Source organism: Pinus tabuliformis, chromosome 9 (genome assembly GCF_031772625.1).
Source record: "Pinus tabuliformis cultivar Carrire ecotype Pingquan chromosome 9, CPIR1, whole genome shotgun sequence".
Taxonomy (NCBI): domain Eukaryota; kingdom Viridiplantae; phylum Streptophyta; class Pinopsida; order Pinales; family Pinaceae; genus Pinus; species Pinus tabuliformis.
The window spans coordinates 62,073,668-62,097,971 of NC_142307.1; positions in this window are offsets into that span (position 1 = coordinate 62,073,668).

Below are 24,304 nucleotides of genomic sequence, written 5' to 3' on the forward strand. Positions count from 1 at the left end.
CCAGAAAGTTCCTAGTTTCCTCCTCTTTCCAGACCTTCCTGTACTTCTTCATTCCTTTTCTAACCACTCAGAACCTTACAACACTCTTCTTTCATTGCTCAACCCTGGATCTGATCCCCACAACCCTTTTTTGAAGTTTTTTCCCTCACTAACGCAGGTTAGTAGTGTAAGTAGAGCTTTATAAAGCTATGTGGCTACACAAACAGAGTGTTAGTGCCTCCAGTAACTCTCCGTGGCCTCTAGCATAGAGCGTTAGTCACCCATTTTTGATATACAGCTGTGTCTTTGACCTCAAAGGGTCGGGAAACTTGCTTCTCGACTGATAAGGGATATGTAGTTGTGTTTTCTTTGACTGATCTATGTTCTGAAAGATTTTTTTTTAGGAAAATAGCTTCTCTTCTTAAGAGTTTTTATTTTCATAAAAGAAAAAATCAAAATTTTTTATTGTTTTCTGCTTAACTAGTTAAGTTCTGCATTATTTGGTTTCAATAGTTGTTAGTGAGCATTGAAAAGTTTTGTCGATTATGCTAGTGTTGTATTGAATAGGATGCATGTAATGGATATTGATGTATGAATGACTCTCCCTTTGTAAAAAAACAACTTATTCATCGAAATTGAAAATTTACAAGCATTGTCTTTGCATGAATTTAGTCAGAGTCCCATCAAATCTCATACGTCAACACCCCTACCAAAGGCTCTAAAAATGTACACTTAAAATCTACCTAATAAAATCAATCAGTAACTCTTTATAGAGTAAACACATAATAGTTTAGGCTAGGATCTTGGGATAGGCAGTGTAAGTAAACTGCCCAAGGTCTTACACCAAAACTAGTGTCATTAAAGAGAGAAATCCTTTTGCACTCATACTACCGGGACCACTCCAGTAAAAGTGGAGCTAAATACGAGACAACATAAGACTGTAAGTGAAGGTAACCTACACTTTCTTACATCTCCTTTGGGTATTATGTGTATCAAGGATCCCTTTGGGGATATCGGAGTTGAGTTGGGGACTTAGGTATCCTGCCCACATAGCGTACTGTCTGCGACTATGTCCCCCCTGGTAGTGTTTGTGATCTGAGGTATCCTTAGTGGTCATACTTTTAGGGACTAACACAAGGTGATTGGGAGGGCTTCCTTGGTACCTAACATAGATGGACCTACTCTGTCTTTAGTTTTTGGGAGGGTGCTCGTCTTCACGAGAGTACTTGGCCCCTCAATCTGAGGTTTAGGTGAAGCTCTAGAGTAATCGTAACTATACATTTGGAAAGCTCTTTCTGTTATTCATTGTGATACTGGGTTTCATCTGCAGTGATCGTTTCTTATCAGACATGGTCATTTCCCTCTAATTGCTGATTGATTTACTTAGTGTATTTTTTATTTTTTAGGTGCCAGAGGGTTATCATTGAGACTTTAATAAGCATCACTGTAAAATTTACTGATAAAAATTATTGGTGGCTACATCTGGCCCTCGTTGTCAATCTAGACGATTGTTAGGACATCCCCCACTCACTGTGGAGGATCCGCTGAGCTCCAATGAACCAGATTCGCCGTTTTCGGGAAATCAGTCTCCGAGATCTCACACAGAATTAGTTTGGACATCCAACGATTCAAGCTTACTGGAGGATTTCTTTACTGAAGGATTTCTTCCTCCATACAACCCTTTGATCACGAATACGTTGGGCCCACTCTTGGTTCTCATTGCATCTATACCTCCTTTGTCTTCAGTTGGAACACTTCCACCCATCTCGTCAACGACTAACGGGTCATGGGACTTTTTGGACACTTTTGGTCCCCCACCACTTCCCCAGTCGATAGTCAATACCACACCTTTGATGGCGAACCCTACTATCCCATTTGTCCCAGGTTCAACCCCTAACATGACACCCTCCACGAGTGGAACCCAGTCTATTCTGGGTTCTGCCCCTTTAGTGTCAAACCCTGTACCTTCGACAAGTGCTACATACAACGCTCCTTATAACGCTCAATATAGCACAGTTAGCATGGGTCCCTTGAACCAACAATATGGTTGGCATCCATTGTATAGTTATAATCCCCATATTCAAGTATCTGGGGGCACTCCCAATATGCATATACCGGCCAAGAACATAACAATTCCCCCCCTCCCGTTTTAAGGCATGCATGGTCAGTCACTGATTGACATGAACACTCCTTATGCTAGTCAAGGACTTATGGTTAGTTTTGTGGCGAGAGAGAATCCTCAAGGAGGTCCTAATCTATCCATGGGGGCACCCTACTCACAACCTCAAATAAGTCAAGGGGGCACTGCTTATCCTGGGGTCAACTCTATCCCCTAGCTTAATAATCCCTATGGAAATCCACATTACAATACCATACCCCAAGGCACCTACTATACCATGTAACCTATGTATAATATTGGGAACCACATGATGGGAGGATCACAAGGATCCTAGTGTCATATGTCATCGCCTTTGTCTGATTCGGTGGCATCACACACTCTGCCTTTCTTGGTAATGCTTGATATGCCCAACTTGTACAAACTTACAAATGACCCCATTTATCATAACTTACTCTAGTTGCAAATCCCACATAAAATACCCACAAACATCCCTAAGTTCAAAGGGAAACAAGGGGAGGATTTGGGTACACACACCACCACCTACCATCTATGGTGTGTTTCTAACTCCATGGTGGATGATAGTATCCGGTTACATATTTTTCCCTTCACCATTACTGGCAACGCAGCCAAGTGGTACATCGAGTTACCATGCGCGTCATTCCATACCTTTGATGATCTAGCGATGGAATTCTTAAATCACTTCCAGCTACCCATCCGCTATGAAACTAGGACAAAACTACTCACTTCATTACATCAGGATACCACCACCCACATCTCTGATCATATACATGAATGGAGACGTAGGCGGAGGTTAGTCAAAGCTCCCCACCCAGACTATCTCTTAGCGGATTGGTTCTGCAAGTCTCTACTCCCCCAAATCGACAAAGGATGTTGCCTTAGGTGGTGCGGTCATAGAAGACCAACCCATACATCATGCCCAACACTTAGATCTGATATATTCACAGTTTGGCGCTCTATATGACTTAATTCCCAATGCCCCTCGCAACTCCAATGCTCCCGCTACTCAGCATCTTGGAGCGCACACCGATGGGATTATCGGCCCAACCTCTAGGGTTGTTGTAAAACAACTCAGCGGTCACATTTCCCAGATGTCAGTGTACCAAATCAATTTCTCTTCCTACCATCGCAATCAACTCTGTGTAGTCTACGTAAAAACCCGGTGGTAAGAACAAGAAGAATAAGAAAAAGACCGCTCCTTCTGAAGAGCAGTAAATAAAGCAGGAAAACCCAAAGTAGAAGGCTACTGCGCCCCTTGATGATCGAAATGATAAACCTTCCAGATTCCCTTGCAAAATCTGTGTCGAAGACCACATGACCTGTCATTGCCTGTGTCTTCAGGAATGCACAGATTTCATTGCTAAAAAGGATACTGGTAGGAACCTTGCTACCCTAAATAATCCTTTCCCCACTCAGCAGAAACGACACCTTATTGTAAACCAACCCCAACCCCCGCAAGGGGGCAATGGTGGTTCACAACATCCTTCAGCTGGTGAAGGACCCTCTACCGTTTACACCTTTGAAATGGTAGATCTAAAGACTAGAGCCAAATCTTTTGGAGCTCTTGTCGCTCATGCAAAGGAACCCTCCTCAAGTTAAAACCCACCGCCACCTAACGACCTTCATATTGAAAGACCGGTTGCTGACCTTGTGATTCACCCCCCTAAAGGGGCACTTCGACACACAACACATAATACATCTGCACGTGCCGCCAAAAACTACAACATTGTAGAATACTTGGCGCAAGCACCGTCGGCTATGTCGGTGCTCGAATATTACAAACATGTCTGGCACAAAACAAAGCTTTGATTTAGACCATTGGTGGTATCGACCCACAGGATTCCATGCTTGCAATTTTCAACATAGAAAAGTGTAAACCTTCCCTTTCTCACTAGCTTGCATTTCAGGTGCAAATATTTTTGAAAGGTAAAGGTATACATAGAACTGTCATTGACGAAGGTGCTTCTACCTCCGTAATGTCGGCTTCATGTTGGCGCACTTTCTCTAACCCTATCCTCGCCGTTGAATTCCCTTAAAGCTTTCGACTGCCATACTTTCATATCAAAAGGTTACCTAGCTATCTACCCCATCACCTTGTATGGGAAAATGGTAAGGGTGGACATTGAAGTCGTAGATAAAAAGCTCAACTATAATATCTTGCTAGGTCGCAGTTGGACTTACGCCATGACAACCATTATGTCTACTATCTTTCAGATCATCCTATTTCCATTGGAAGGAAAGGTGGTCACAGTGGACCAGTTGTCCTTTTGCACCCCTGATTATTCCTCATTACCAACCGGCTCTATACCCTTAGTGGGTGGTGTACCAGACTCTTATGTTAGTATCATTACCATTCTCATGAAGGCCTCTTCCCTAAAGGGTTGTTTCCATCTTCTGCCACCAGCGGTTCCACAAACAGTCAATATGGTTTCATCCATTCCTCATGAACTGACTGGTCCTTGGATCCTACTAGCCCCTTCAGACATTGGCACTTACGGAGAACAAATGCTGCTGTCACAAGCTGAGTTTGCCTACCAAGCCATTCAATCTGCATCTGAATCTCCGGTCACTTTGGTCATGGCCAACGGTACCACTGCCCCTCCCATAACTACTCCTTCTTCTTATTCCCTCAATCAAGTCCTACTTACGGACGAAGCTATTAGAGAAATCATGAGTTTAGAAGACCAACCTTGGGAGGACTTGCACCATCATGTTTTGATATCTGGTTCGGACATGATGTCTCTTCAAATCCTATCACTTGACACACCTGAAATCGTTTCCTCACCATATACGACTATCCAAACTTTGGACGTGTAAGGAAACATGGGTAATATTTCAAAGACATTGCTCATCAATATGTCTGTCACGACAGGAATCATGGAAAACATCCAGATTGGAGCAGATTGAAATCCTGAGGAAATTGCAAGCTTCACCTACCTTTTTAAGGAATTCCACGATGTATTCACTTGGTCTTATGAGGAAATTGCTGGCACAGATCCGTTTAATGTCGAGCATGAGATTAAGATATACGAAAATACTAAACTTGTTCACCAAAGGCTTCGACCAGTCCACCCCTGCAAAACGGCAACCATTAAAATTGAGGTGGAAAAGTTTTTAAGTGCTAGTTTTGTCTATCATGTTCCCTTAACATAATGGGTTTCCAATCTAGTTCCCGTCGATAAGAAACAAGGAACCATCCGCGTACGTGTCGACTATTGAGACTTGAATGTCGCGTGTCCCAAGGATAATTATTTGATAACATTCATCGACCAAATAGTCGATGACTATACTGGTTGTAAATCATTTCATTCATGGATGGATTCTTAGGTTACAACCAGATTGCTATAAAACCCAAAGACCAACACAAAACCACCTTCATTTTCCCATGGGGAATCTTTGCCTATTGAAAACTCCCATTCGGTTTAAAGAATGCTAGAGCAAAATTTCAAAGGGCCATGGACTATGCATTTCACAATATCAGACATATCATTCAAGCTTACTTGGATGACCTTCCAGCCCATTCCAAGCAGCAAATGTAACACCTAGATCATTTAAGAGCCATCTTTCATAGGTTCTGGTTTTATAACATTTGTCTGAATTCACATAAATGCATTTTATTTGTCGAGTCTGGATGCTTACTTGGATTCGTTGTCTCCAAGTACAGGATTAGGGTTGATCCTGATAAGGTAAAGGCAATTACTCAATTGCCCGAACCATAATCCATATTGCAGCTCCAACATTTGCAAGGGAAAGCAAACTTTTTACAAAAGGATTTATGTGCCTACTTAAGAAGGGAGTACCGTATCTATGGGATGATCAAGCTCAACGATCATTTGATGCCTTGAAGAAGGTGCTTATATCAGCCCCACTCCTTAGTGCTCCCAATTATGGATGCCACTTTCTTCTATACCTAGTAGCCTCACCATCCTCTCTAGGAATGGTCTTGGTTCAAATTCATGATGACCAAAGTGAACATGTGATATATCATTTGTCAAAAGGCCTAGCTGGGCCTGAACTCAGATATTTACTTGTGGAAAAGCTGTCATTGGTAGTCGTCTTTGCTGTCAACTGGTTCCGACATTACATACTGCTACGACAGACTATTGTCATCGCCTTGGAGAGTCCCATGAGACACATTTTTTCTTGTCAAGTAATTGGAGGGAAATATTCAAAATGGATCGTGATCCTCCAACAATTTGATTTGGTTTTCACTATTGCCAAGGCGAAAAATTCCTTAGTCTTCGCCGAACTTTTGTCGGATCTTCCCATTGTCAATCCTAACGAGATAGCCCACGATCCTCTTCTGGATGAAGCTGTCTATCTTATCGACACTACTGACCCTTGGTATGGTGACATTCTTATCTACCTCCAAGCGTAACGGTTCCGTCTCGAGCTATTGTCAGGTGACTGTCGTTGCATCTGCCACCAAGCATGACACTATTTAGTGCTTAACAATATGTTATATTGTCATGGTGCGGATACAGTTCTTCAACGTTACCTCACTCATGAAGAGGTGGAACACATTTTAAATGACTGCCATGCTGGGGCATGTGGCAGTCATCTTTCTGGCATATCTACTGCACAAAAAATTTTGTGCGCAGGCTACTACTGGCTGACCTTGTTCAAAGATTGTCTCAAGGCAATCTGGCAATGCCATCCTTTTCTAGTGTTTACAAAGAAAATGCGCTCTCCTCCGGCCCTACTGAACCTGGTTATCTCCGTCAGCCCCTTTTCAAAATGGGGGATAGACTTCGTAACTTGCAATCCTGTTTCCTCTACTGGACACAACTATATTATTGTAGTTGTCGATTATTTTACAAAATGGGTCGAAGTCCTTCCCACCTTCCAGGCCGATGGGAAAGCCGCGAAGCTATTCTTGTTTAATCATGTCATCTGTCGCTTCAATGTACCCTGTACGATCGTTACAGACCATGGGTTTGATTTCCAGAATCACATGATGTCTGACTTAACATCGCTGCTAGGTTTTCATCGGGATCGATCATCCTCCTACTACCCCCAAGCTAATGGTCAAGTAGAGGCCATCATTTGTGTCTTAAAAACCATGATCCATAGGTTAGTAGGTAATCATAAAACTCACTGGCTTTGAATGTTATATTCGGCACTATGGGCATATTGAACTTCTATTAAGACTGCTACAGGTTTCACACCTTTTCAACTGGCTTACGACCTGGAAGCAATTTTACCAATTGAGTGTGAGATTCCTTCCTTACAAATTGTTGTCGAACTCTTGCCCAACACTACTGCCGAAGAAGAGCATCTGCTATACCTAAATCAACTAGATGCAACCTGTCAAGATGCTGAATTGGCACTCGAGGCCCATAAGCTTCGGGTGAAAACCCAGTATGACAAAAAGGTCAATGTTGGGTGTGGAGCCTGATTATCTTCTGTGTTATCACAAAATCATGCCCCTGATAGGCTGCTGATCAGGAAGACCTTATGTAACTATTTCAAACCAACTTTTGGCTAAGGCTTAGCCTCCTCAACCTGAGAGGGCTCTCTCAAAGGTTAATGATTTTGATAAAGATAAGATGGCTAACTCTTATAGAACAACTATAAAAAATATGAATGGTGGAAACACATTAAACAAAACTATCCATTGGGCTTATGGAGTCAACAACACCTCAATATAACAATGAACTCAACCTTACATGGAAGTCAGGGCATTCAGCGTTTAAACATTCAGAACATAACTCATATGGGACCACACAGTTTATGCATGTATACAGGAAGTCAGAGCACATTCAGTGAATTCTGAGTGATTATACATCCATACCACTGTAAACAAAACTAAGAAAAGGACAACATCACATATTTTGAACATAAAAAACCCTTCATGAATCCTGAGAAGTAAAGTCAAGCATGCATTATTGAAAATGAGTCTTACATATGCCAAATACAAGTTTTTCCATAAAAATTTCCAACCCTTTGTACATCAGATGTTCTTCTATATATAGAGCTCTTTACATGCTTGGATTCCTTCCTCCATCATGAGGGGAATTCGAATTTACCATCAGTGACACCTATTCTAACCATAAAACAAGACTTTAAATGCATTTGACACCTAACTAGCAGTCCTAGAGACCTAATACAACTAGGAGTGTAACTCCTTATTATGATTACAACAAACTTATCTAAACATTTAAAACATTCTTTGACACCTAACACTCCATGAAGTCGAATTTGATGAAGCCTCCCACGTGGTCACCCAACTGCTGATGACAAACCCTAGACAAACCCTAGAAATTAGGGAACATGTTTCCCTGTTTTTAGGATTAGATACTTGAAAACTGGCACGTGGGACAGAGCCTTTATCTCTTCATCCATGACACATTTTACAAAACTGAAGGAGGTTTTTGTAGCCCATGTTGTCCAAAAGAAAAAACTCTCCTGGTTTTTTTAAAAATTTCTCCAGCTGTCCAGAAACTGTCCTTGAAAAACACGTGTCAAACAGGAAACTGTCCCTTGCTCTGTTCTGGCTGAAAAATAGGTCTTGGGAAAGAGGTCATAACTTCTCGTACAAAATGTATTTGGAAAAACTGAAGGAGGTTTTTGTGAACCAATCCGTTCTGAACAAAAACCTCTCTTTGTTTTTTGAAAGATCTTTTCTACCGCCCAGAATGAGTCTTTGAAAACAGGTGTAAAATAGGAGATGAAAAACTGCACCTACAGCAGTTTCGTAGCGCAACTTTGGTCCTTCATTTCTCCCAGATAATAATGGATTTGAAGAAAGTGGAAGATTTTTTTGTACTTTAGTATCTTAGGAATAAAAACCTCTTTCAATTTTCAGAGATAAGTTTTCAACTACTCAGAAAAGCTTCTGGAAGTTAACTACTAAAACAGTTTTTTCTGCTGAAATAGGCTGCTACAGGGGTTTCGTAGCGCTATGAAAACACTGATTTCGTAGCGCAAAACAGGATTTTTACACTGTCTGAACTACAAAAACGTGGATTCATAGCTAGTTTCAAAATTTCTCCGAAATTATGTGAGATATGTCTTCTAAACACATGGTGAGGCTTCTAGGACATGGAATGAGGCTATCAAACTTTATTTGAAGATGGACATGAGACTCTAACCCTATGACTTAGACTCTAAAACATAAAAATGACTTCACCATGACTTGACCATGACTGATACAAGAATTGAGAAACCATGTAAGTTGTCCAAATTTTTTAAGGAAGTTTTACAGTGATAACATTGGCTCCACTAGGGATAGTGTGCCCTTGTGGTACATTAAGAACCTGTAGCTCCAGTGCCGCTATCCATCCTCTAGAAGAAAACTTTGAACTTCTGCCCAATTTCCTCCTCAAGCCTTGAATGATTTTTTTTAAGAAGAATTCAAACTGTACCTACTGAAATAGATGCTCAGTCAACCTACCCTGAGCTTATTTGCACATTCCTACCTACCCTATCACCTGCAAGCTCCACTTGTAGCTCAAGCAACATGATATTTCCAATAAAGCCAATCAATTGTCCTTTCTGATATGGGAGGCTCTTGACTGCATTCAACCTCAAAATAACCATGATAGTGAGATGACCAAATCAACTTATAATGTACCTGATCTTCATAATGCAAATGAAAATGAAATACTGGTGTGCAAAGCTTTGCCATGTATTCACTTATAGGGTCAAAGAAGACATGGTTATTTTGATGATCATAAGAACACTCTACATCTTTAGACAACTAATTCTCAACCACACAAAATTCCTTTGATGTGCTATCCAACTGCCTTTCTGCATGATTCTCATAAACAACGTAATTTTCCTCACTATTGTTATCATTCTTTGAAGTAAGCTGCTGCAAGGAATTAGAAAATTGAACAACCTTTTCTTCTGCCTGAGGATTATAAGAAATTTCTTCTATTATTTCTTCTTGGTGTTTGCAATCAATTTCATATTCTTTATGATCAAAAGATTGACAAATCTGCTGCATCTTTTCATTCATATCAAAGGATGAAACATGGTTTTCACAAATAAACCCCTGCTGATCTTCATGAGATGTTATACTTTCTTCTTGGTGCTGAAATGCATTGCTATGAAGAGCCTCTAAAATTTCTTCATCCATAAATTCATCATCATCATAACAATCCTCCAAGTACTGAATAAGACTTAAAGAATGTCTACAGCAATCTTTGAGCAACAATAAGGAAGGATGACATTCTTTATACATGTCATAGAACACATCATGGAAATCAGCGAGAGAATATAATGAACCATTTTCCAAACTTTTATACCAAGACCATGCTTTTCCTTCTAAAGTGGTCATAAACATCTTCATGAGACAATCCTCAGGAAAGTGAACCTTAAGACTGTGTACATGCATATGAAACCTAACCAAATGAAGAGCAACATTGTCTTTCTTTTCATCTTTGAATATCGGAAGATCCTCTAACCAATCAACCTTTGGCATAGGATTTGGAAAACCAGGGATATGAGACCGATTCATAGGAGCATACCTGGCATTCATTCTTGCAGTGGAATTCATCTTGAAACTTCATCAAGCTACTGATCTTCTAGCAGTGGAGTCACCTTCCAATTTCTTATTCGATGTGTGGAGTCGTCAAGGTAGTTTTGCTGCCTCAAAAACCTTCTGAGCTCCTGCTACCTTCAGAAGTTCAGCTTCATAATTTTGGGAATGAATAATCTTCAGGCTCTCGGCAGACGCACCAAAATGTTATCACAAAATCATGCCCCTGATAGGCTGCTGATCGGGAAGACCTTATGTAACTATTTCAAACCAACTTTTGGCTAAGGCTTAGCCTCCTCAACCTGAGAGGGCTCTCTCAAAGGTTAATGATTTTGATAAAGATAAGATGGCTAACTCTTATAGAACAACTATAAAAAATATGAATGGTGGAAACACATTAAACAAAACTATCCATTGGACTTATGGAGTCAACAAAACCTCAATATAACAATGAACTCAACCTTACATGGAAGTCAGGGCATTCAGCGTTTAAACATTCAGAACATAACTCATATGGGACCACACAGTTTATGCATGTATACAGGAAGTTAGAGCACATTCAGTGAATTCTGAGTGATTATACATCCATACCACTGTAAAAAAAACTAAGAAAAGGACAACATCACATATTCTGAACATAAAAAACCCTTCATGAATCCTGAGAAGTAAAGTCAAGCATGCATTATTGAAAATGAGTCTTATATATGCCAAATACAAGTTTTTCCATAAAAATTTCCAACCCTTTGTAAATCAGATGTTCTTCTATATATAGAGCTCTTTACATGCTTGGATTCCTTCCTCCATCATGAGGGGAATTTGAATTTACCATCAGTGACACCTATTCTAACCATAAAACAAGACTTTAAATGCTTTTGACACCTAACTAGCAGTCCTAAAGACCTAATACAACTAGGAGTGTAACTCCTTATTATGATTACAACAAAATTATCTAAACATTTAAAACATTATTTGACACCTAACACTCCATGAAGTCGAATTTGATGAAGCCTCCCACGTGGTCACCCAACTGCTGATGACAAACCCTAGACAAACCCTAGAAATTAGGGAACATGTTTCCCTGTTTTTAGGATTAGATACTTGAAAACTGGCACGTGGGACAGAGCCTTTATCTCTTCATCCATGACACATTTTACGAAAATGAAGGAGGTTTTTGTATCCCATGTTGTCCAGAACAAAAACCTCTCCTGGTTTTTTAAAACATTTCTCCAGCTGTCCAGAAACTGTCCTTGAAAAACACGTGTCAAACAGGAAACTGTCCCTTGCTCTGTTCTGGCTGAAAAATAGGTCTTGGGACAGAGGTCATAACTTCTCGTAAAAAATGTATTTGGAAAAAATGAAGGAGGTTTTTGTGAACCAATCTGTGCTTAACAAAAACCTCTTTTTTTTTTTTGAAACATATTTTCTACCTCCCAGAATGAGTCTTTGAAAACAGGTGTAAAACAGGAGATGAAAAACTGCACCTACAGCAGTTTCGTAGCGCAACTTTGGTCCTTCATTTCTCCCAGATAATAATGGATTTGAAGAAAGTGGAAGAGGTGTTTGTACTTTAGTATCTTAGGAATAAAACCTCTTTCAATTTTCAGAGATGAGTTTTCAGCTGCTCAGAAAAGCTTCTGGAAGTTAACTAGTAAAACAGTTTTTTCTGCTGAAATAGGCTGCTACAGGGGTTTCGTAGCGCTATGAAAACACTAATTTCGTAGCGCAAAACAGGATTTTTACACTGTCTGCGCTACGAAAACGTGGATTCGTAGCTAGTTTCAAAATTTCTCCGAAATTATGTGAGATATGTCTTCTAAACACATGGTAAGGCTTCTAGGACATGGAATGAGGCTATCAAACTTTATTTGAAGATGGACATGAGACTCTAACCCTATGACTTAGACTCTAAAACATAAAAATGACTTCACCATGACTTGACCATGACTGATACAAGAATTGAGAAACCATGTAAGTTGTCCAAATTTTTTAAGGAAGTTTTACAGTGATAACATTCTGTATTCAAAGGTATCGCCACATTGGACCCCAGTTCGAAATGGGGCAGCAACACCGCCCAAAAAATATTCGTTGTAGGGGGGGTCCAGGGGGGGCGGCTGCGACCTTTGGGGAACCCCCCTTGGTGGGGGGTTTCGGGGGCAGCGCCTCCGAAGCTAATAATAGATGTAAAATTTCCTTGTAAAATTATAGTAATTTCTAGTCAATCTGAGCCGTTCATTAGGTGGAGATCTAACGATAGAAGTTATGTTTAATTTAGGGTTTTTTCCCTAGAAGGCAATCCCTCACTATATATGAGGGAATTGTATTGTGTCTATGTAGATCTGTATTCTGAGTGAGAAAGAGAGAGGAGATTGAGAGCGAAGAGGGTGTTACAGCGGATCTACTGTAGGTTGTATCAATTCAATTTGCTGGATAATATAAAAGGAAGGACTGGTTGTTTCTCCATGGACGTAGCCAAAACTGGGTGAACCACATATATCTGTGTCTCTCTTGTTTTATGCATTTTTTGTGTTTATATTTCTGCAATATTTTATGTGTTGCATTGCTCCATAATATATAATTTTCTAATAGTCAAGCCTCGTTCTTTCAAAGAGGGAGATCTTGTTTTTCTCTACGATAAAAAACATGACCTCTTGGGGGCAGGAACTATTCAACCCTTATGATTCGGTCCATATGTCATCAAAAAAGCCCTCTCGAAAGGGGCATATGAACTTTAGGACTGGGAAGGAGTCTTGTTCGCTGAGTCTCGAAATGGGCTCTATTTGAAAACGTATTATGCCTAGTATTGCACTAGGCATGTGCTTTGAAATTTTATGTATTTATAAGTTTTACTTCTTTTTTGATGTGATTGGACTTTTTTGGTATTTATTGGAGTATTTGTCTCATACATCTTTCTCGTAATGTAGATGCCTTCATTACTCTTAGCATATGTAGGATACGCAGATGGTGCCAGTAGTCACACACGACACATTGCATCAACTGCTTGGATCATTTACACACCTGAGTCGGAACTGTTTTGTTCCAGGGGATTCTTTCTTGGTACTACCACTAACAATATTGCTAAGTACATGTTCATAATTTCACTTCTCACTAAAGCGTCATCAAGGGACATCTCCAATCTGGTGGTCAGGTTAGAATCTCTGCTTGTCATTATGCAATTGACAAATCATTATCACATTCATAATCCAACCTTGTTACATCATTATTTAAGGGTACGACTCTTGGAACGTTAATTTGAAGTTATCACATATGAGCACATTCCTAGAGAATTTAATACAGTTGTTGATTCATTGGCAAACTATGTGTTAGATTGGCATCTGTCTCATTCACTATAGATACATGTATGAAAAGTAAAAATTTACAGAGTTAAAAATTTACAAAAAACACTTAAAAAAATTTACATCATAAAATACCAAAATATCTGTAGATATATATAGATCGAATCCAGTATTTTACATCAAAATATTCCAAAAAATGGATGTTTTAAGTACAAAATGGCTACTAAGCCTAGCTATAAACACCCATTGGCTATGCAAAAGCACCTGCTAAATAGAGCCTACTTCTCTTGAAATGATAACACTACTCTAGCTATCCTCCGAAGAGGAACTAGAAACTACTCAAGCACACTGACTGTGTGCCACTGCATATGAGCGGGGATCTCCCTCATAAGAAGGGGGGGAACACCCATGCTCAAGTCCTCCAGGTTCATCATAACCTTGCGAAGACTGTCAGCATCACCCCCCTAGCAGGTAGTTGTTCTCCCCGCCTCATGTGGCGAGGTTCGCCTGCAGGTCGTAATGGCGCCACGTCTGTGTCAAGCAAAAAGCTTCATGTTAGTACTTGTTCACCCATAAAATAAAAAAAAACATAACATAAATATTCCAAAGCTCAAAAATACTTTAATTACTCTAAAAAATCATTCTCACCTTGAGGACCCTAGTTGGTCTCGAGAGGCAGCATCAAGTCAGGGTCACCGGTGAAGTCCATGCCCTCATAGGCATAGTCGTCAATGATCACAATTTGGCCATGAAGCCACTCAAAGAACTCTTCCTTGAAGAAGTGTCAGATAGGTCCTCCTCCCGTGTGAGGATCAAGTGATGACCATCACCCCTGTCTCGGCTCCCTCGGATCAAAGGGACCTAAGCTCATCCTCGGGTGCATAATAGGTACCCTCTCAAGTATGAATGAGACAATGAGAGTGCCATACCCAAAACTCTATGGGTTCAAGTCTTGCATGTGGTCAATTTTACCTTCAACTGGCGAAGCACTGCTTCACACTAGTTGAATATATGAGGCTAGACACAGTCAACTGCAAGCAATAGTTGGGCCTTTGTTGCAACGTGGGGACTCTTTGACCCCACCAAATGAACAATCAACCATAAAATGGCCCTCATAGATCTGGAAATAATCCTCTCTATGGGGACTCTGTTGTTGACGAGTCCACTCTCAGGGATACAGTAAGATTGAACTAGCTCTAGGGTGGATCGAAGATCAGGCATACCCCTGGTAAAGTTTGCTTGTGCTCCTCAGCATGACAAACCAATCTAAAAGTAAATATCGTCACGGTCAATGGCTAACTCATGATCTAAAATCCTGAACACCTGCTCATGTTCATCCTAGCATTGGATATTCCATCTCAAAAAGTCCTCCTGCCCTTTCATCAAGTCCAACTTTGCATGCTTCAACAAACCGCAGCGATGCAATGCAATTATGCATGCTCGATCATTTTGCATCAATAATTCTTGGCTGTCATGGGCCCATTCTCTGCATAGGCTAGCCATAATGGCCCGAAACTTGTGCAAAACAACCCGAAAGTCATTCAAAATGGGGCAAAAAAGCTTCAGGAATCACTGCATTGGGTTTTAAAATGTGTTCTAAGGATTAACTCTCCCCACAATGGTACACAGGGAGGATTAACACCCTCTAGCAGGTAGTAAAGGGTGTTTAACGCTCCCTGCAGGCCTATTAGAGGGCGTTAGTGCGCAAATACTGATTTAGGGCTCCACAGATCTGTAAAAATCCACCCCAAAAGATGATAAGAAAGGTTAAGTAAAGAAAAGATCAAGGTTTTGGAATCTACTTGGGACTGACGACACGTTGAATGGTTTCCCGGATCTCCCACAATCGTCCATGGAAAATCTTCTTTTCTTTGGCTCCAAAACGCTCTCACAGTTCTCAAACAGTGAAAATGGTGAATGTGAAAACTCAATAACTTTCTTATATTTATTTTTGGAGACATGGTTTATTGAAATCATTAAAGAGGAAGTAATCCATTCCCCATGTTCTTTTATCATGCATGACCCCATATTGATAGGAATTGCTACTTTTTTCTATCTTTTTGATGAAAGTACTTTTAGGAATTAATGGCAGCAATCGCTGCATGCAATTCTCAATGAGCACTTTCTTTTATGGGATATTTTCTTGCTCTTATATCAAAAAATCCCTGAGTTTTTCATCGTTGGGTTCATTAAACACATACGACGATAGTCCAAGAAACTCTTTTTCGCTCTTTTTCTAGCTCATTAAACTGAAGAAGATGATTTTAGCATTCTTTTTAGGCGCTTTTTCCTCGCTCATAAAATTGAAAAAATCACGAGTTTTTTCTTTGGGCTCGTTAAAAAATTATGAAGACGAACCCAACATTCTTTTAGGTACTTTTCTCACTCATTAAACTGAAAAAGCCCGAGTTTTTGTCACCGGGTTCGTTAAAAATCTACGGCAAAAAAAAGAGCACTTGCTTTTTTGGGACCATTTCTTGCTCTTAAATAAAAAAATCCTCGAGTTTTTCCCTTCTTTGGGCTCATTAAATCTACGAAGAAGGAATGAACAGTTCTTTTACCTCTTTTTACTTGCTTACTAAACTGAAAAATATACCTTTAGTTTTCTTCATTTGACTCGTTAAAATTCGATGAAGGTACTGAGTTTGTCGTTGTCTGACTCATTAAAAAATTCACGAAGAATATCAAGTTTAGTATGTCTCCTTGTACTCGTAACAAAATGAGGTCAACATATATTGAGCATAGGTTTCTCTTTATCTGGACTCAGTAGATTAACTCACAAAAAAGTAACTAATCCGGGTATACTAGTAAACTTTTGTCGCACCCGGTTAAAAACTATGACAAAGGGACCACCCTAGAGTTGTTCTTTACGATCTTTTCAGACTCTCTAAATATGAAAAGACCACCGAGTTGTCTCGTCTGGAGTCATTAAATTACACAGACGAGGTATAAAGTCACTCTTCTTACGATCCTTTTCAGACTCTTAAACTGAAAACATTGACGAGTTTGCCTGTCTAGACTCATTAAACTAATCGGATAGGACATAGAATCTCTCTTTTTGTAGTCCTTTTCAGAGTCTCAAAATATGAAAAGATCTATGAGTTTACCTGTCTAGACTCACTAAACTAATCAAATGGGGAAAGTGGACAATAAAAATGTGTTAAGTATTTGAAAGTGTGGTTTGGCAGCAGTTGTTCCCTTGAACATAGCACTCCCTCAGATAAACCTTCCTTGTGATGGCCTCTCAATATGAATCTTACCATCCTATGAGTTTAGCCTAAATACCCCGATGTTCTTGCATCTTTGTATCCTAACACTTTAGTGTTCATGAGTCTAGTGCTGCATGGTTAAAACCATTGTCGTGCCTTCTATTGTTCAAGGGATAACCTTTTGTTTCCTCCATCAACCCATCAAGCATATTCTTTCCTCATGCCCTCTGTCGTTTTCACCCAATGCTCAAAGATTCCTCAAAAAACAAATCATTTTTGTCTTGTTTCGTGTCGATTGATGTAGGACACATTATTTCCTACCTTTCGACAGGTCTCTTCCTATCGACTTCAACACTCTATCTAGGAAGACAACCTAGAAACACATTCAGTTCCTTGGTACTTGCAAACATCAGTGGCAGGTCACCTTGTGTTTGATTAGGGGTTCTCATTATTGACTCTTGGTTAAGCGATTCTACGAGTGTTTGACGACAAAAGCATTTTTCACACTCGCTAGATTGTACTGTGCATCTTGGAGACCATCACCATTATTGGTGGCCTTCCTCGCATCTGTTAACAGTCTCCATTATTGACTGGTAATCAGACGATTTCGTGCATGTTCAACATCAGCACATATATTCACATGCATCGATCTATGTTGTTCGGTGAAGCAGAATTCAAGACCTTTGGTAGAGGTTTACATCACTCAACCTTGTTTCCTCTCTCAAGTTGCGTATATTGCTTTTTGGAGACAGCTCATCAGAATGATCCTATTATGACCCAGATCCACATTGTTCTTATCGGCGGCCAAACTTGTTATATCTCTTTATTGAGAAAATCACTCTGACATAGCTACTAAGCATGGGAATGCTCGACTCAGGACATGATTTCAGTTGTTTTATATATGTGTTGTATCAGGTTTCCTGTACCACTCGAAGCTCCGTTCCTCTCTCTATTTTTGTCAAGAAGGAATAGAATAGTTAAGTAAAGTATTTCGGCCATCGTCACAACCTCTGATCTCACACTTTAGGGGGAATTTGTTATACAGTAAAATGACCTCCTCATCAACTCAAAGGGGAAATACATGATGACTGAAGCAATGACCAAGTTCACAAACCTTGTTTCCAAAATAATGCTACCTATACAATGACAACCTGCTTTATAAAGCTTCTCTGCAAGCCTAAGGGAGCGTTAGTGACCCAAGTAACTCTACTTGTTACCTTGGGGGAAGTGTTAGTGAACCCTAATGAGGATCTAAAGGTCAAACGAGTGGATTGACTAAGAAATATCCCTATATTCTCTCCTAAATAAACTTAGAAAAGCAAGGAAACATCCAAGTTTGACCTATTTGGGGGATTTCTAATCCTAATGAAGTAGGCAAATGGGAAAGAGCTCAAAAGAATGGAAAAATCATTGCTTTTACCTAAGGAAATTCATGGAGAAACTTCGCAACCCTAACTTTGGATGCTACATAAGCATATCTAGGGCTATTGTGATAGAGGTTAGATCATTTGAAAGGATAGCTTACTCGAGTGTTGAGCAGAGTATCAGACTTAAGCATAAGAAGTTGGTAAGAAGGGATAGAGAGAGGAGCTGGAGGGGTAAGGGAAGGATGATGCAACCGATAGTTGTAATCACTCTTTCAACATTAATATAGAACTATAGTTGTATTGTCTACTCCGTGGTGTTGGTACTATAATTCATTTATATGTTTATTCAATGCCTTTTAGCATGAGTAGCTTAGTTATGTGCAACTAGATGTCTTTTGTATATTCATATATTGATTATCAAGGTTTTATGTTGTGATTACGCTTGTCTCTTTCTATGTGCAGGACTTGATCTGGAGCTAGCTCAGGGGACTTCCGCCTAGATGAATTGCGCTCTCTAGTAACTCTACACGGAGACTCGAGGTAATGAATCCATCTTGCTTTGATAGTTATTTATTGAATATGGACATGCATGTATCTTTGTGAAAGTTGCATATAATATTACAGTCTGCCAAGGGTCCCGGGAAGACCCTTGAGGGTTCCTTCATTCTCCATACACCATGCATTAATCCCTATAGCAGCAGTGTAGGTACAATGGTTTCTAGGAGACCAGAGGCAAAGACACCGTTCATAGCACACTTGGGGATGAAGTTGATCAAGTGTCTATGGAATTGCCTACCCACGAAGACATCAAGTTGTTCGTAGACAAGGATGTCAAGATATGACAATAGCAACATCACATTGAGCAACATCATGAACAACAAAATACCAAATGAAACGAACCTAGCGAATGCAAGAGGATGGTTGTTGAAAACATAGAGGTGGAACAAAGTTGCAAGATCAAGCAGATCCACTGATAATGAAATCAATTTTGGAGACTCGGGCTATGAAGTGACGACACGACATGAAGATTGTGTGAAGGCAGAAGATGGAACAAAGGAGTTGCATATGCTGAAGCAGCAACTCAGGAAGAACATGAATCTGCACAGATAGGCGAATGAGTTGCAACAGGAACATGAATAGCAGTGGGTACAACATGCACTCATGGATGAAACTGCACCCGTACAAGTTAAGGATCCATCTTAGCAGCTGACACAGAGTAGACATGGTGAGTAGTGTTGTTGATCGCATGCAAGGAATCCAGTAGCATGCAATCCAACCCATTCAACACACTCACCAAGGTGAAGACAAGAAGCAAGTCCAACTGGAACTGAACATGTACTTTGGCAAGTTGATGTGCATGACTTCCAACACACACTTGAAGATCAATATGGATGCTATGCATTAGTGTGTTGTTGGTTCAACCGTACCCAAGAAGACCATTCACATGTTAGCAGACTAGTTGGATGAATGGGTTGAACAAATGAACTGGTTGCAATGGAGGCAAGAGTTTGCTTCAGCAAGATGTCACCATGAGGTACATGCACACCATCACAGACAACCAAGCTTGGCATCAGCTCACCAGCTTCACCATCACAAGCATGTCAAAGAGTTGGTCTCACCACAACGGACTGAGTGTTACTGATGTCTTGCAAGGCTTGCTCAAGCCATCTTGTCTCACATGAGTACATGTGCATTGTAATGTTGAGTCATGTCAATTGTAATTCGAGTGTCAATGGTTGGATGTAACAGTCATAGAGTAGGTGAAGAGTCATGAGGGTAGTTGAATTGTCACAAGGGGGAATGTCAAGGGTCATCCCACCCTTTGCTATAAATAGTCCCTCATAACTCATTTCATGGGATTTTGGTCATCTAAGCTTCTACTAAGTCTATTTTGAAGAATGCTTGGATAGTATTGTAATGAGTCTTGGCTTCTCCACTGCATGGAGCTAGTACATCTCTTTGGAGGAGCAAGCAAATGTGGCTATAACATTCCAGTGTTGGGGCTAGCAGGTATTTAGTGTATGATTGTGACTTACACTTCTTTATATAATAAGAGCTAGCACATTTGCATGCATATGTTGTTATTGTAGTTGGACTGCTCCAGTTGATTTAATGATATGTGTTGTTTAACTTACGTACTTGTGTATGAAATGATTCACATGAAACTATATGAATCTTGTTGTTAATGTGTTTCCTGTGTTGTTAATGTTGTCACCTTCCATGTGAACTTCTATGCCGGACATCAAATAGACCTTTCACTTGAAACTTGCTATAAAAACTGTCACACTCATCTCAGATTGATCCGTGAGTGTTGTACATGTTATCTTACCTTGTATGATGTGACTGCCACATCCTAGTGGACTGCTTCACCAGAAGCTACACACGTCCTTTGTGTTGTGTGTTCCTAGCCAAGTTGGGACTCATCCCTTTTAACCTGGAACTCACCTTCACCTCCTTCCCCCTTCAAAGTGTTGGAACCTCTCATACACATTCCTTGACTCACTGCATCAGTCACACCCTTGCTGCTGACAGAGTTATTCTACTTGCCTCTGTGTGAAACCGCGATCCGGTTTGCAATAAATGGGTTGACGACCACTAATGAACGTCCAGGTAGCATTAGGAGGTTGGATACGTGACATGGCCACGTGTCTCTACATGGTAGGGTTGGTGATGTGGCACCCTCTAGTTTGTCCGAAAATCAAAGTACCATAACTTCTGATCTAGAGGTTAAGTTGGGAAAGGTTTTATATCACCAAATTCACCTTGACAAGATGAACACAATGGTGATGCTTAGTTCTAGTTTTGAGGAAATAGAGAAAAGGGAAAAAATTTATTATGCCATGTCTCTAATTGTTACTAGTGAGATTGGATTAGCAAGTGAACATATTCCACTAGGGTTAGGGTGGGGAGATGTTTTTACAAGTGGTGTCAGAGCATATAGGTTCAACACTTGGACTGGATAAGCTCTACCTTGGGGTAAGTGACAACAAGATTCTACAAGAAGGCCTTATAATGATTTTTAGAAACTAACTAAGCAAATGTTTAGGAGTTAAAAGCTGGTTTAATTGTTGACTTCTTGTATATTGTGTTAATAAATTGTTGATTTACTGATAATGATGTACAGATAAGGACTGTTGCTGCAGATGGTTTTCTATAACAACCTCCAAAATATATAACTAGGGGCATGATGTTTTTCATTAAATTATTTATTATGTGCCTAATAGTTTTGTGTGATTCCACAACACATTATGAGAAACAATAAATAGTGAAATACATAGAAATGAGGACCAAAATGGTGCAGCATAGCTTGGATCAATCATAACATGGAAACAAAGAGGCCAGGTCAAATGAAGAAGAAAACTCATTTGGACAAGGGGGAGGGAAAACTCTTTGAATTGGTTAGAAATCTTGAGAAACATAAGGGCTGAGGTCAAAAGTTTTAAGGCAGACAAGGAAAGGTTGGTGAGAGCTCAGGAAATGCAAGCTGAAATTAGTGCAATTCTCTTGTAGTTCCTCTTGAATTTGTAGAGGAAGAAGTAGTATGAGCTGGGAACTAGTCCAAAGGTAGGGGAATGGCTCAAGAATCATAAGAGAAAACAATTGGGGCAAATGGTGGTGGGTTTAGGAAGAGTCATAAACAAGAGAGTGAAGACACTATGAAAGGGAATGCACTACTAAGTACCCAAAAAGGAAGGACCCACACTTATGTGCATCCTTCTAGCATATCTTCTAGCTCGACTACCAGAAGTCACCATCATCACCATTAAGGAAGGAGAGAAAAGGATTATATGGTAGAGGAATTTAAGAAACCCAAACAACCCACATTTGATGGATTTATGAAGAAATCTAAAGGTGTAGAAGCCTAGTTTGTGGGCATGATTTTTTTTTAAATATTTTATAATTATTCTGAAAACATGAAAGCCAAGAATGCCACCTACAGTTTGAAAGGAATGGAAAACATATGGTGGGAAGATCTGAATAATGTCAGAAGCATCATTGAGGAAGAATTGGCTTGGAGTGAATTTGAGAAGCTTTTCAAGTATCAAAATTTAACTGAGTATTATTATGACAACAAGATAAAGGAATTTTATAAGCTCATGATGGGGAAGATGTCAAATTAGGAATACATCATGAAGTAACTATAATTGTTGAGATATGTGCCACATCTCAAGGATGAGAAGGTAAAAATCTAGCGATTTACCAGTGGCCTACCTCTAGCATTAAGGATTGGATTGAGGTTCTGGATCCTTAGACACTTAACGATGCCATTAAGAAGTTAAAAAAATGCTATGAGTAGGAAAGGCATAGCCCAGAAATTAAAAAAACTATAAGGCCAAGGAAAACGTTAGATATAAAAAGCAATCGACCAAGAAAGTCACAGATAAAAAATGAAGTAAGCACCTAACTACCATGAATCAGTTGCAGAAGAAAAACTAGCCCAAATGCCAGAGGACAAATGTAGTAGCCAACAACATGGTAGTGGAAATATGAATTTAAATAGAGACTAAAGTGTTGGATGTGTGGTGAAATCCACTTAAAAAGGGATTGCCCGCATCAAGGGACTTTGCATCAAGGGAAGTGAAAATTACCCAGGAAGCTCACACGGTGGGTGATGTAGCTAAAAATTTGCCCAAAATTTATGCAACAATGGAAAATCGTTAGGTGGATCACCAAGCATCCATCATTGAGATGGAAGGTAAGTAGTGTAATCAATTTGTCTCCATTTTTATTTATCCCAGTTCTAACTATAGTTATGTAAGCCCATAAATTGTGGACAAATACAATTTGTCCCAGGAGACACATGCAGATTCATGGTTGGTTCAATTGGAAACAACAATGAAGAGGAGAGTGATCCATTGGATAAAGTCTTGTGAGATTGAACTTCAAGGCATGCCAACAATAGTGCACCTAAACGTGTTGCCCTTGGGGGCATACAACATATTGCTGGGTATGGATTGGTTGTATAGGCACCGTGCCAAGGTTGATTTCTATGAGAAGGAAATGGAATTCCTAGATGAAATGGGAAGGAAAAAAGTATTGCATGGAAGGTGAATTCCCACCATTATGAGGCAAGTTATAGCCATGTAATCCAAGTGAAACTACTGGAAGGGTTGTCAATTGTTGTTGTGCAAAATACCAATGAAGGAAATGCTAATGGCCATGTAGAAAGAGAAGAAAGTGAAAACATGCAAAAATATCTTGTACTGCAATAGTTTAGGGATGTGTTTCCATAGGATATTCCTATATTATCTCCTTACAAAGAGGTAGAATTTTCGATTGACTTGGTGCCTAGGGAAGCACTAGCATCCAAAACACCATTTATGATGAGAACTCTCGAACTAGTTGAGTTGAAGGCGCTACTAAAATACGTGGTTCATAAAGGTTACATATGACCAAATATGTCACCTTGGGGAGCCCCAATATTATTTGTGAAGAAAAAGGACGGGACACTCCAACTCTGTATTGACTACCGACAACTGAATAAAGAGACTATTGATGAGACTCATCAATAGGTAAATTATATGGACTTTAATTCCACTCTCTAGCTTATTAAAATCAATGTTTCTCACATTTCTTTACATATTTTATTATATTTTGCTTAGTGAGAAGGGTAAAGATGAGATGTTATGTCATGTGGCCTAATGTGCATTAATTGAAGGATTTGGAGCAATTTTGGTTAATTTAAGTGCAGGAACTTGAAGTAGACAAGCAAGAGGGATTTTAGGAGATTGGATTTCCCTCCTTAACTTCTCAATCACTCAAAGATTCCTCCACCCGATCCTTCAACTTGAAGTTACAAGCAGCCAAGCCCATCAAGGTCATTGGTAGCCAAG